Consider the following 12248-nt stretch of genomic DNA (forward strand, 5'->3'; position numbering starts at 1 on the left):
GTTATTGCAAGATAATGAATATTGTTTCCTGTGCTATACAGCAGATCTTTTTTGGGGGGGGGCATCTTCCACGTGGCATGTGGTATCTTAGTTCCCAGACCAGGGATCAAACCCACGTCACCTGCATTGGAAGCTCAGAGTGTTAACCACTGGACAACCAGGGAAGTCCCAGTAAATCCTTCTTCTTTATCTGTTTTCTATATGGTAGTGTGTATCTGTGAATCCCATACTCCTAATTTATCCCTCCTCCACCATCCATCCAGCATCCACCAAAGAATTGATGCTTTTGAACTGTGGTGTTAGAGAAGACACTTGAGAGTCCCTTGGACAACAAGAAGATCAAACCAATCAATCCTAAAAGAAATCAGTCCCATATATTCATTGGAGGGACTGATGCTGAAGCTGAAGCTCCAACACTTTGGCCACCTGATGCGAAGAGCCAACTCACTGGAAAAGACGCTGATGCTGGGAGAAAGATCGAAGGCAGAAGGAGAAAGAAGGGGGAGACAGAGGATGAGATGGTTGGATGGCATCACTGACTCAATGCGCATGAATGTGAGCAAGCTCTGGGAGATGGTGAAGGACCTGGAAGCCTGGTGTGCTGCAGTCCATGGAGTTGCAAGGAATCGGACACAACTTAGCAACTGAACACCACCACCATCCGTGAGTCTTTGAAGACGAACTTCTTAAAAGCTGAGTGTGCTCTACTTTTCTTCCTACGCTGTCTGCCCCGCCTGCGCACCCCTCTTATTTCCTTAACTTCTCCCTGCTTCCTCCCTCCCCAAACCCACAATCTAAGTTCTAAACCTCCATTTCTTGTCTGAGCTTCCACTTCTTGAGGACTTTGTCGCTGTCCCAGTTTAGCATCTTCTACTGCTGCACAGCGTCTCGTGTCACGGTGGATCCCTGCTGAGACAGACACCTTCAGAGTGTGGGCAGGTGAGTGCCCCTGTCAGTCAAACCGAGCAGCAAGAGCTCCAAACTCGAAGTAGGCCCTGACCATTGCTTGACGGGGTGTCCTCTGAGCCAAGAAATTCCAGCAGTAGGATCAGGGGAACTGGCACAGAAGTAAAAGGATACATTCAGCTGGGTCTCTAGTGACCCCGTCCTGTCTCCTCATGGAGTCCAAGCTTGCTCTGCTCGCCGCACAATAGACCAGTGTATCTGAGAGACGAGGTGTTGAGGCAGGGAAGAGACTTTAATCAGAGAGCCGGAAGGCTAGCACCTCAAAATAACCATCTTATTGGGGTCTGGAGGCCAGGTTCTTTTATAGATTAGAGGTGAGGGGGTGGTGAGGATGCAAAGTTAAAAGGCCAAGAATCTAGCAAACATTTCCTAGAGCGGCAAGCCTCAGGGCAGGGGATGTGTTAATTCGTCCTTCCTGCCATCCGCAGGTGGACAGGGTTCTGAACAGAAGCGCCTTAGTTCAACAGTCAGGCAGACGGTTTACCTCTCCGAGGCAAACCGTTCTGCATGATTATGGAAACCGAAGCCACGAAAGGCGAGTCAAAGAAGAAGTTCTACTATGGAGTCAGAATTGGCGTCCTCCCTGCAACACTTACTGTGTCCATCGAGGGCCACAGCGCCTTCCATTCCATTCCCTGCTAGTGTTGCCTTTCTGCTTCCCCGGTGGGGCCATGGCAAAAACTCCATCCGAAGAAGTCAGACTATTTTCTTCTCTCTTCCTTCCCTTGCCAGGGTAACTGTTTTAAAACGTGATACTCTGCATTTCCCTCCTCTGGGAAACAGGAAATGAATACCTGAAAATTTGGCAAGAAGAGAGAGTGCAGAGAGAAGGAAATGTGCAGGTCCTTTGAACCCCTATAAAAGGAGAAGTTACATCTACATATTATGTAAATATCAAAGCTTTAATATTCCTGCCTCTGGCGAGTCCCTTGGGAAAGCCCAAAAAAGGGGCCCAGGCCTTCTGGAAGCTGCCCGTGGGAACTGGGAGGGGCTGGCAGGAGATGTCTCCACTGATTTTCTGGACAGGGTTTGTGTAACTAATTCAGAGGAACTCAGATGGATCTCTGTTTTCTGGGAAGGCTGAGATCATATCATTATCCTTCCATGTGTAAACTTGCCACCTGGGTCCTGCAGACTTCCAGGAAGAACCTGGTAGGTAGGTTGGACAGGAATAAGAGTGGCTCATTAAGAGACAGGCCTAGATGAGGCAGTGGCTGCTGTGAATCAGCTCAGTGCAGCTGGGTGGTGTCACCAGAGCCTCTGATGAGTCATCATTGACACCATTAGCAAAGCGGAATCAGGCCTCAGATCAAATCAGATCAGATCAGTCACTCAGTCGTGTCCGACTCTTTGCCATCCCATGAATCGCAGCACGCCAGGCCTCCCTGTCCATCACCAACTCCTGGAGTTCACTGAGACTCACGTCCATCGAGTCAGTGATGCCATCCAGCCATCTCATCCTCTGGCGTCCCCTTCTCCTCATGCCCCCAATCCCTCCCAGCATCAGAGTCTTATCCAATGAGTCAACTCATTGCATGAGGTGGCCAAAGTACTGGAGTTTCAGCTTTAGCATCATTCCTTCCAAAGAAATCCCAGGGCTGATCTCCTTCAGAATGGACTGGTTAGATCTCCTTACAGTCCAAGGGACTCTCAAGAGTCTTCTCCAACACTACAATTCAAAAGCATCAATTCTTCAGCTGTCAGCCTTCTTCACAGTCCAACTCTCACATCCATACATGACCACAGGAAAAACCATAGCCTTGACTAGATGAACCTTTGTTGGCAAAGTAATGTCTCTGCTTTTCAATATGCTATCTAGGTTGGTCATAACTTTCCTTCCAAGGAGTAAGCGTCTTTTAATTTCATGGCTGCAGTCACCATCTGCAGTGATTTTGGAGCCCAGAAAAATAAAGTCTGACACTGTTTCCACTGTTTCCCCATCTATTTCCCATGAAGTGATGGGATTGGATGCCATGATCTTCGTTTTCTGAATGTTGAGCTTTAAGCCAACTTTTTCACTCTCCTCTTTCACTTTCATCAAGAGGCTTTTGAGTTCCTCTTCACTTTCTGCCATAAGGGTGGTGTCATCTGCATATCTGAGGTTATTGATATTTCTCCCAGCAATCTTGATTCCAGCTTGTGTTTCTTCCAGTCCAGCGTTTCTCATGATGTACTCTGCATATAAGTTAAATAAACAGGGTGACCATATAGCCTTGACGAACTCCTTTTCCTATTTGGAATCAGTCTGTTGTTCCATGTCCAGTTCTAACTGTTGCTTCCTGACCTGCATACAAATTTCCCAAGAGGCAGATCAGGTGGTCTGGTATTCCCATCTCTTTCAGAATTTTCCACAGTTTATTGTGATGCACACCGTCAAAGGCTTTGGCATAATCAATAAAGCAGAAATAGATGCTTTTCTGGAACTTTCTTGCTTTTTCCATGATCCAGCAGATGTTGGCAATTTGATCTCTGGTTCCCCTGCCTTTTCTAAAACCAGTTTGAACATCAGGAAGTTCACAGTTCACATATTGCTGAAGCCTGGCTTGGAGAATTTTGAGCATTACTTTACTGGCATGTGAGATGAGTGCAATTGTGCGGTAGTTTGAGCATTCTTTGGCATTGCCTTTCTTTGGGATTGGAATGAAAACTGACCTTTTCCAGTCCTGTGGCCACTGCTGAGTTTTCCAAATTTGCTGGCACATTGAATGCAGCACTTTCACAGCATCATCTTTCAGGATTTGGAATAGCTCAACTGGAATTCCATCACCTCCACTAGCTTTGTTCATAGTGATGCTTTCTAAGGCCCACTTGACTTCACATTCCAGGATGTCTGGCTCTAAGTCAGGGATCACACCATCGTGATTATCTGGGTCGTGAAGATCTTTTTTGTACAGTTCTTCTGTGTATTCTTGCTATCTCTTCTTTATATCTTCTGCTTCTGTTAGGTCCATACCATTTCTGTCCTTTATCGAGCCCATCTTTGCATGAAATGTTCCTTTGGTATCTCTGATTTTCTTGAAGAGATCCCTAGTCTTTCCCATTCTGTTGTTTTCCTCTATTTCTTTGCATTAATCGCTGAAGAAGGCTTTCTTATCTCTTCATGCTATTCTTTGAAACTCTGCATTCAGATGTTTATATCTTTCCTTTTCTCCTTTGCTTTTCACTTCTCTTCTTTTCACAGCTATTTGTAAGGCCTCCCCAGAGAGCCATTTTGCTTTTTTGCGTTTCTTTTCCATGGGGATGGTCTTGATCCCTGTCTCCTGTACAATATCACGAACCTCATTCCATAGTTCATCAGGCACTCTATCTATCAGATCTAGGCCCTTAAATCTATTTCTCACTTCTACTGTATAATTATAAGGGATTTGATTTAGGTAATACCTGAATGGTCTAGCGGTTTTCCCTACTTTCTTCAATTTAAGTCTGAATTTGGCAATAAGGAGTTCATGGTCTGAGCCACAGTCAGCTCCTGGTCTTGTTTTTGCTGACCGTATAGAGCTTCTCCATCTTTAGCTGCAAAGAATATAATCAGTTTGATTTCGGTGTTGACCATCTGGTGATGTCCATGTGTAGAGTCTTCTCTTGTGTTGTTGGAAGAGGGTGTTTGCTATGACCAGTGCATTCTCTTGGCAAAACTCTATTAGTCTTTGCCCTGCTTCATTCCATATTCCAAGGCCAAATTTGCCTGTTACTCCAGGTGTTTCTTGACTTCCTATTTTTGCATTCCAGTCCCCTATAATGAAAAGGACATCTTTTTTGGGTGTTAGTTCTAAAAGGTCTTGTAGGTCTTCATAGAACCGTTCAACTTCAGCTTCTTCAGCGTTATTGGTTGGGGCATAGACTTGGATTACTGTGATACTGAATGGTTTGCCTTGGAAACAAACAGAGATCATTCTGTTGTTTTTGGGATTGCATCCAAGTACTGCATTTTGGACTCTTTTGTTGACCATGATGGCCACTCCATTTCTTCTGAGGGATTCCTGCCTGCAGTAGTAGATATAATGGTCATCTGAGTTAAATTCACCCATTCCAGTCCATTTCAGTTCGCTGATTCCTAGAATGTCGACATTCACTCTTGCCATCTCTTGTTTGACCTCTTCCAATTTGCCTTGATTCGTGGACCTGACATTCCAGGTTCCTATGCAATATTGCTCTTTATAGCATCGGACCTTGCTTCTATCACCAGTCACATGCACAGTTGGGTATTCTTTTTGCTTTGGCTCCATCCCTTCATTCTTTCTGGAGTTATTTCTCCACTAATCTCCAGTAGCATATTGGGCACCTACTGACCTGGGGAGTTTCTCTTTCAGTATCCTATCATTTTGCCTTTTCATACTGTTCACGGGGTTCTCAAGGCAAGAATACTGAAGTGGTTTGCCATTCCCTTCTCCAGTGGACCACATTCTGTCAGATCTCTCCACCATGACCTGCCCGTCTTGGGTTGCCCCACGGGCATGGCTTAGTTTGAGTTAGACAAGGCTGTGGTCCTAGTGTGATTAGATTGACTAGTTTTCTGTGAGTATGGATTCAGTGTGTTAGCCCTCTGATGCCCTCTTGCAACACCTACCGTCTTACTTGGGTTTCTCTTACCTTGGGCATGGGGTATCTCTTCACGGCTGCTCCAGCAAAGGGCAGCCACTGCTCCTTACCTTGGACCAGGGGTTATCTCCTCACCGCCGCCCTTCCTGACCTTCAACGTGGGATAGCTCCTCTAGGCCCTCCTGCGCCCGCACAGCCACGGCTCCTTGGACATGGGGTTGGTCCTCCCGGCCACCGCCCCTGGCCTCGGGCTTAGGGGCGTGGGGTAGCTCCTTCAGCCCGCTGCCCCTGGTCTGGGACTTGGGGCGTGGGGTATGTCCTCCCGGCCGCTGCCCCTGACCTCGGACGTGGGGTAACTCCTCTCGTCGCCACCCCTGACCTCGGACGCTGGGTATCTCCTCTCGGCTGCCCCCACCTGACCTCGGACACAGGGTAGCTCCTCTGGGCCATTCCTGCGCCGTCGCAGTCTAGTACTCTAGGCCACTGCCCTTGACCTCAGACGTGGGGTAACTCCTCTTGGCCGCCGCCCTTAGGGCATGGGGTCCTCCTGGCTTCTGCCCCTGACCTTGGACATGGGGTGGCTCCTCTCGGCTGCGCTTAGCGCGCAGCCGCCTGCACTTCAGAGCGCCCATCGCAGCCACCTGCGCTTTTTGGGAATCAGGCGTACACCCTCCTATAAGAGATCCTGCTTTGGGCATCTCTCCACCTCATCGCAAGCCTTTGAGGTCAGGGCAGTGATTGTTCTGCTCAGCACTGTTGTGCTTGATGTTTTTAATATTTATTGATTGATTTTTGGCTGCTCTGGGTCTTTTTTGCTACACTCACACTTTCTCTAGTTGCAGTGCATGGAAGTGCAGTGAAGTGAAAGTCGCTCAGTTGTGTCCGACTCTTTGCGACCCCATGGACTATCCAATCCATGGAATTCTCCAGGCAGAATACTGGAGTGGGTAGCCTTTCCCTTCTCCAGGGGAATCTTCCCAACCCAGGGATCAAATCCAGATCTCCTGCATTGCAGGCAGATTTTTTTTTTTTTTTACCAGCTGAACCACCAGGGAAGCCCAACAATACTGGAGTGGGTAGCCTACCCTTGACCAGCAGATCTTCCCGACCCAGGAATCAACCTGGGGTCTCCTGCACTGCAGGCGAATTCTTTACCAGCTGAGCAACGTGGACTCTGGAGCAAGGCCTGAGTATGGGCTCAGTAGCTGTGGTGCACAGAATTAGTTGCCCTGAGACACGTGAGATCCTTCCAGACCAGGGATCGAACCCATGTCTCCTGCATTGGCCGGCAGATTTTTAGCCACTGGAGCATTAGGGAAGTCCCCACTCAGCACGTTTTGAGCACCCTTAGTATATCTGGGAAGTTCTCAGTCTTATCAGTCCTGCCCCTTCTAGAAAACTCCAGATCCCAGCCCCCATCACTGTCCTGTTAGTCTGAGCCAAGTCTCCTTCTCTGAGCTGAAAAATCTTGAAAAATTTTACATCTAAGAACCACCAGGAGTTCCCCCTCAGATCTCAGTTTTTCAGTGATTTCTCATGAGGGATTCACTTCGTGGTACAGCAGAAAGTAGTGCAACATTGTAAAGCAACTATACCTCAATTAAAAGAAAAAAAAAAAACAACAACGAGGGGGTGGAAATCACTTGAAGACATTAAAAAAATACTCATGAGGGAAATCAGCCCCATATAATCAAAAGAATTTTATGTTATGTGTCCTAAAATTAACACATATTATTCCACCTAGCTGGCCTATAACTGAGACACCAAAAGATTTTGTTATTTACTTGAGTCTTAATTCTTTTACAGTTCATTATTTCACTCTTATAAATGCTTATCTTCATTGTAATAAATCTTTTGGGGAAGAAAGACTGAAAAAAAAAAGGGAAAGAAGTCTTTGGAAACACAAACTGCTAAAAGGTCTCTCTAGCCCAAATTCTAATAATCAGCCCCCTTAAAATTGCTTGCCAAAGGCAAATACAGATTTTGAAAGACTTGAACAAATACTGAAAGGCTTTAGTCATCCAAATGAGTAAACGATTTATTTCAACTGACTTTTATAAACTAGTGAGTTTTCTATCGTACCTAATTTATAACTAAAGCTTTAAAATGAAAACTAAGGAGAAAAAAAAACACATATTATTCTAATTCTCTTTCTCTGTAAACATTTATATGAATATCCTTTCAGATATATTCTTTACCTTGTTCACGGATTCCTTTTGTTTTAAAACATATATTTGATTTTTTTTTGAGACATGTATTCTAATTTGATACTGTTACTCTTTGTGTTTGCAAAATGTATACTGGAACTACTGAGATTAAAAGATGCTTGCTCCTTGGAAGGGAAGCTAGACAGTGTATTAAAGAGCAAAAACATCACTTTGCCAAAAAAGGTCCATATAGTCAAAGCTGCGGTTTTTCCAGTAGTTGTGTATGGATGTGAGGATTGGACCATAAAGAAGGCTGAGCACCAAAGAATTGATGCTTTCAAACTGTGGTGCTGGAGAAGACTCTTGAGGTTCCCTTGGACAGCGAGGAGATCAAACCAATCAGTCCTAAAGGAAATCAACCCTGAATATTCATGGGAAGGACTGAAGCTCCAGTACTTTGGCCACCTGGTGTGAAGAACTGACTCATTGGAAAAGACCCTGACGCTGGGAAAGATTGAGGGCAGGAGGAGAAGGGAGAGGCAGAGGATGAGATGGTTAGATAGCATCACTGACTTCCTGCATATGAGTTTGAGCAAACTCTGGGAGATAGTGAAGGACAGGAGAGCCTGGCTTGCTGCTGTCTATGGGGTTGAAAGGACTTAGCCACTGAACGTTGAACTTACCAGGACTTATCAACTGAACAACAAAAATACTGGAACCTCTTGTCAGATGTATACTGTTTGTCTGGGAGAAACAAAGACCTTTCTTCTCTTTGTGTCTGTTTTTAGAGAGGTGTTACGGACTGAATGTGTCCTTTCCAAACTCATACATAAAAACCCCAACCCTCCATCCTCTCCACCCAACCCACATCGGGATAGAATTTGGAGTCGGGGCCTGTGGAAATTAATTAGGGTTAGGTGGGGCCCTGCGGATGGGGGGTGCCTATGGTGAGACTAATGACTTTTCTATAAGCCAGTGTCAACCTAAATAAACCTATCAGGCATTAATCAAGCAAAAAATGTTTATTTGGGATCAAAGACTTGCAATTCAGAGCGCACAGATTCCAGCAGCATTTTTAAACAGTGTCTTGCTGCTGCTGCTGCTGCTGCTGCTAAGTCGCTTCAGTCGTGTCCGACTCTGTGCAACCCCAGAGACAGCAGCCCACCAGGCTCCCCCGTCCCTGGGATTCTCCAGGCAAGAACACTGGAGTGGGTTGCCATTTCCTTCTCCAAAGCATGAAAGTGAAACGTGAAAGTGAAGTTGCTCAGTCGTGTCTGACTCTTAGTGACCCCATGGACTGCAGCCCACCAGGCCCCTCCGTCCATGGGATTTTCCAGGCAAGAGTGCTGGAGTGGGGTGCCATTGCCTTCTCCAAAGAGTGTCTTACTAGAGACTAAAAGTCAGGGGCTTTTAAAGGCAAAGGAAGAAGCTTGAATTACAAAGAATTTTAATTAAGAGTTGGAAGCAGAAGCTAGTCTTGGCTAAACAACATTGAGTGCCAAGGCTCTCACTCAAGGGAGTAAGGGTTGCTTCCTGTGACAAGTTGCGGGTGTTCTTGCAGAGTGCTTGGAATATTTATGGTTTCCCAGTTCAAAAGTTCATGATTCCACCTGGTGCAGACGAGTGTAAAGGTCAACCTCTTTAATGGCCTCCTAGTTTCCTTTTAAAAAACCTCTTGACATAACTTCATTTTATTTCACATTTCATACCAGGAAGAGAGCTCTAACCAGAACCCAACCATGCTGATACTCTGGTCACAGATTTCCAGCCCCACAGCTGGGACAGTTTCAGTTGTTTAAACCACCTGTTGCTGTTCAGTTGCCAAGTCACATCCTACTCTTTGCGACCCCATGCACCGCAGCACGCCAGGCTGCCCTGTCCTTCACTACCTCCTGGAGTTTGCTCAAACTCGTGCCCATTGAGTCGGTGATGCCATCCAACTATCTCATCCTCTGTTGCCCCCTTCTCCTGCCCTCAATCATTCCCAGCATTGGGGTTTTTTTCCCAGTGAGGCACTCCTCTCATCAGGTGGCCAAAGTATTGGAGCTTCAGCATTAGTCCTTCCAATGAATATTCAAGATTGATTTCCTTTAGGAACTACCTAGTCTTATGGTATTTTGTTATGGTGGCCTGGGCTAAGACAAAGGGTCTTGATCTCTGGCTATGACAATGTGTATAGAAGAGCTCATAAAACAGGTGTCAGGAACTCAAGTGAATAAGTCACCTGGCTTCTGTTCAGTGGAGGCCCCTCTCACTTTACACAGATTATTTAGGGAACAGCAATAGGCACATTTTTGGAAGTTAGTGCTTGGGCTGTCAGGATATAATCTCCTCTGAAGAACTAAGTCCCAGGTAATGCAGTTCCTGTTCTACAAGTCACTCAGAAGTTGCCAGTCAGCATTTCTGCGTCAGAACTGCATTGCCACATGGAGGGAATACAGTTCCAGCCACAAGTAAAGAAACCTGATGTTTTAACCCATCTGGGAAGCCTTCCTGAGGGCAAATGAATGATTCCCCTGGGGCTTTGTGAATTGGTGAGTCCGTTCTAGGGGCTTTCATTCCTTCCATCGATGATTCCAATGATGCATGGACCCAGGCTGGGACCTCTGAGCTCTCAGATGGTTGACCCAAGAGCCCCTCCTCTCCATGTGGAATCCTGCCTGGGATCCCCTCTTCTTGGGAGCTGAATGACTTTCTTATTGATGTGGTAAGAAATTTTCCCAAACTTAGTGGCTTAATGGACATGAAATCAAGCAAATTTCAAAAGATTGTGAAGGACAGAGAAACCTGGCATGCTGCAGGCCGTGGGGTCGCAAACAGACTTAGAGACTGAGCAACAACAACAGAAGCTGGAAGTCCACAACAGGTTAACAGGGCTGCCTTCCTTCTGGAGATTCTAGGGGAAATCAGTTTCCTTGCCTTTTCTCACTTCTAGAGGCTGCCTGCATTCCTTGGCTTGTAGCCTCTTCCTCTGTCTTTAAAGCCAGCATTGTAGTGTCTGCAACTCTCTCCAGTCTCTGGTGCTGGAGCTGAAGCGCCAATCCTTTGGCCACCTGATGCGAAGAGCTGGCTCATTGGAAAAGACCTTGATGCTGGGAAAGACTGAAGGCAGGAGGAGAAGGGGGCAGCAGAGGATGAGATGGTTGGATGGCATCACCGACTCAAGGGACATGAGTTTGAGCAAGCTCCGGGAGCTGGTGAAGGAGAGGGAGGCATGGTGTGCTGCAGTCCATGGGGTCGCAAAGAGCCAGACACGACTGACAACAACAGCAATACCATCATAGATCTATTTGTTAAGCCTTTTCATATATTAGGATATGCATTCAACATAATATTCAATATTTGTATATGTTGCAAAATGACCTCTACAGTAAATCTACTTAATATCCATCACCACACAGTTATAGAATTTCTTTCTTGTGATGAGAACTTTTAAGATCTACTCTCAGCATCTTGTAAGTATGTAATACCATATTATTAACTATAGCTACCTGCACATTATGTCCTGAAGACTTAATTGTTTTAAAACTGGATGTTTGTACCTTCTGATCGCCCTCACAAGTTTCACCCCACCCCCTGCCTCTGAAAACCACCAATCTGTTCTCTGTACTTATGGGTTCAGTTTTTTCTTTCTTCTTCTTCTTCTTTTTGAAGATTTTATATATAATTGAGATCATATGGTGTCTTTCTATGTTTGACTTATTTCACCTGACATGGTACCTTCAAGGCCCATCCAGGTTGTCACACATGGGAGGATCTCCTTCTTTTTTTACAGCTGAATAATATTCCATTGTATATATACCACATTTTCTTTATTCATACCTCCATCAATGAACACAGACCCTTTTCTGACACTCCTGCCCCACCCCATTCCTTATAAGGATCCTTATGATTACATTGGGTTCAGTTCAGTTCATGCTCAGTCGTGTCTGACTCTTTGCGACCCCATGGATCGCAGCACACCAGGCCTCCCTGTCCATCACCAACTCCCGGAGTTCACTCAGACTCAAGTCCATCGAGTCAGTGATGCCATCCAGCCATCTCATCCTCTGTCATCCCCTTCTCCTGCCACCCTCAATCTTTCCCAGCATCAGAGTCTTTTCAAATGAATCAGCTCTATGCATCAGGTGGGCCAGTGAACACCCAGGACTGATCTCCTTTAGGATGGCCTCGTTGGACCTCCTTGCAGTCCAAGGGACTCTCAAGAGTCTTCTCCAACACCACAGTTCAAAAGCATCAGTTCTTTGGCACTCAGCTTTCTTCACAGTCCAACTCTCACATCCATACATGACCACAGGAAAAACCATAGCCTTGACTAGATGGAACTTTGTTGGCAATGTAATGTCTCTGCTTTTCAATATGCTGTCTAGGTTGGTCATAACTTTCCTTCCAAGGAGCAAGCGTCTTTTAATTTCATGGCTCCAGTCACCATCTGCAGTGATTTTGGAGCCCCCAAAATAAAGTCAGCCACTGTTTCCCCATCCATTTGCCATGAAGTGATGGGACCGGATGCCATGATCTTTGTTTTCTGAATGTTGAGCTTTAAGCCAGCTTTTTCACTCTCCTCTTTCACTTTCATCAAGAGGCTCTTGAGTT

The 12248-nt window shown here is 45.9% G+C and overlaps 1 long non-coding RNA gene across 7 annotated transcripts in view; it reads left to right on the forward strand.

Annotated features, from left to right (window-relative positions):
- LOC132346179 (uncharacterized) overlaps window positions 1-12248 on the forward strand; it is a 56504-nt gene that overhangs the window by 5033 nt on the left and 39223 nt on the right. For 3 of the 7 annotated variants that reach the window (XR_009495937.1, XR_009495935.1, XR_009495936.1), the window contains exon 2: window positions 1-12248. This exon is cut by the window's right edge. This is a non-coding gene — a long non-coding RNA (uncharacterized lncRNA). The other 4 variants (XR_009495940.1, XR_009495942.1, XR_009495941.1 and 1 more) reach the window with 2 other exon arrangements.

The sequence above is a fragment of the Bos taurus genome, chromosome 1, assembly GCF_002263795.3.
Source record: "Bos taurus isolate L1 Dominette 01449 registration number 42190680 breed Hereford chromosome 1, ARS-UCD2.0, whole genome shotgun sequence".
Taxonomy (NCBI): Eukaryota; Metazoa; Chordata; class Mammalia; order Artiodactyla; family Bovidae; genus Bos; species Bos taurus.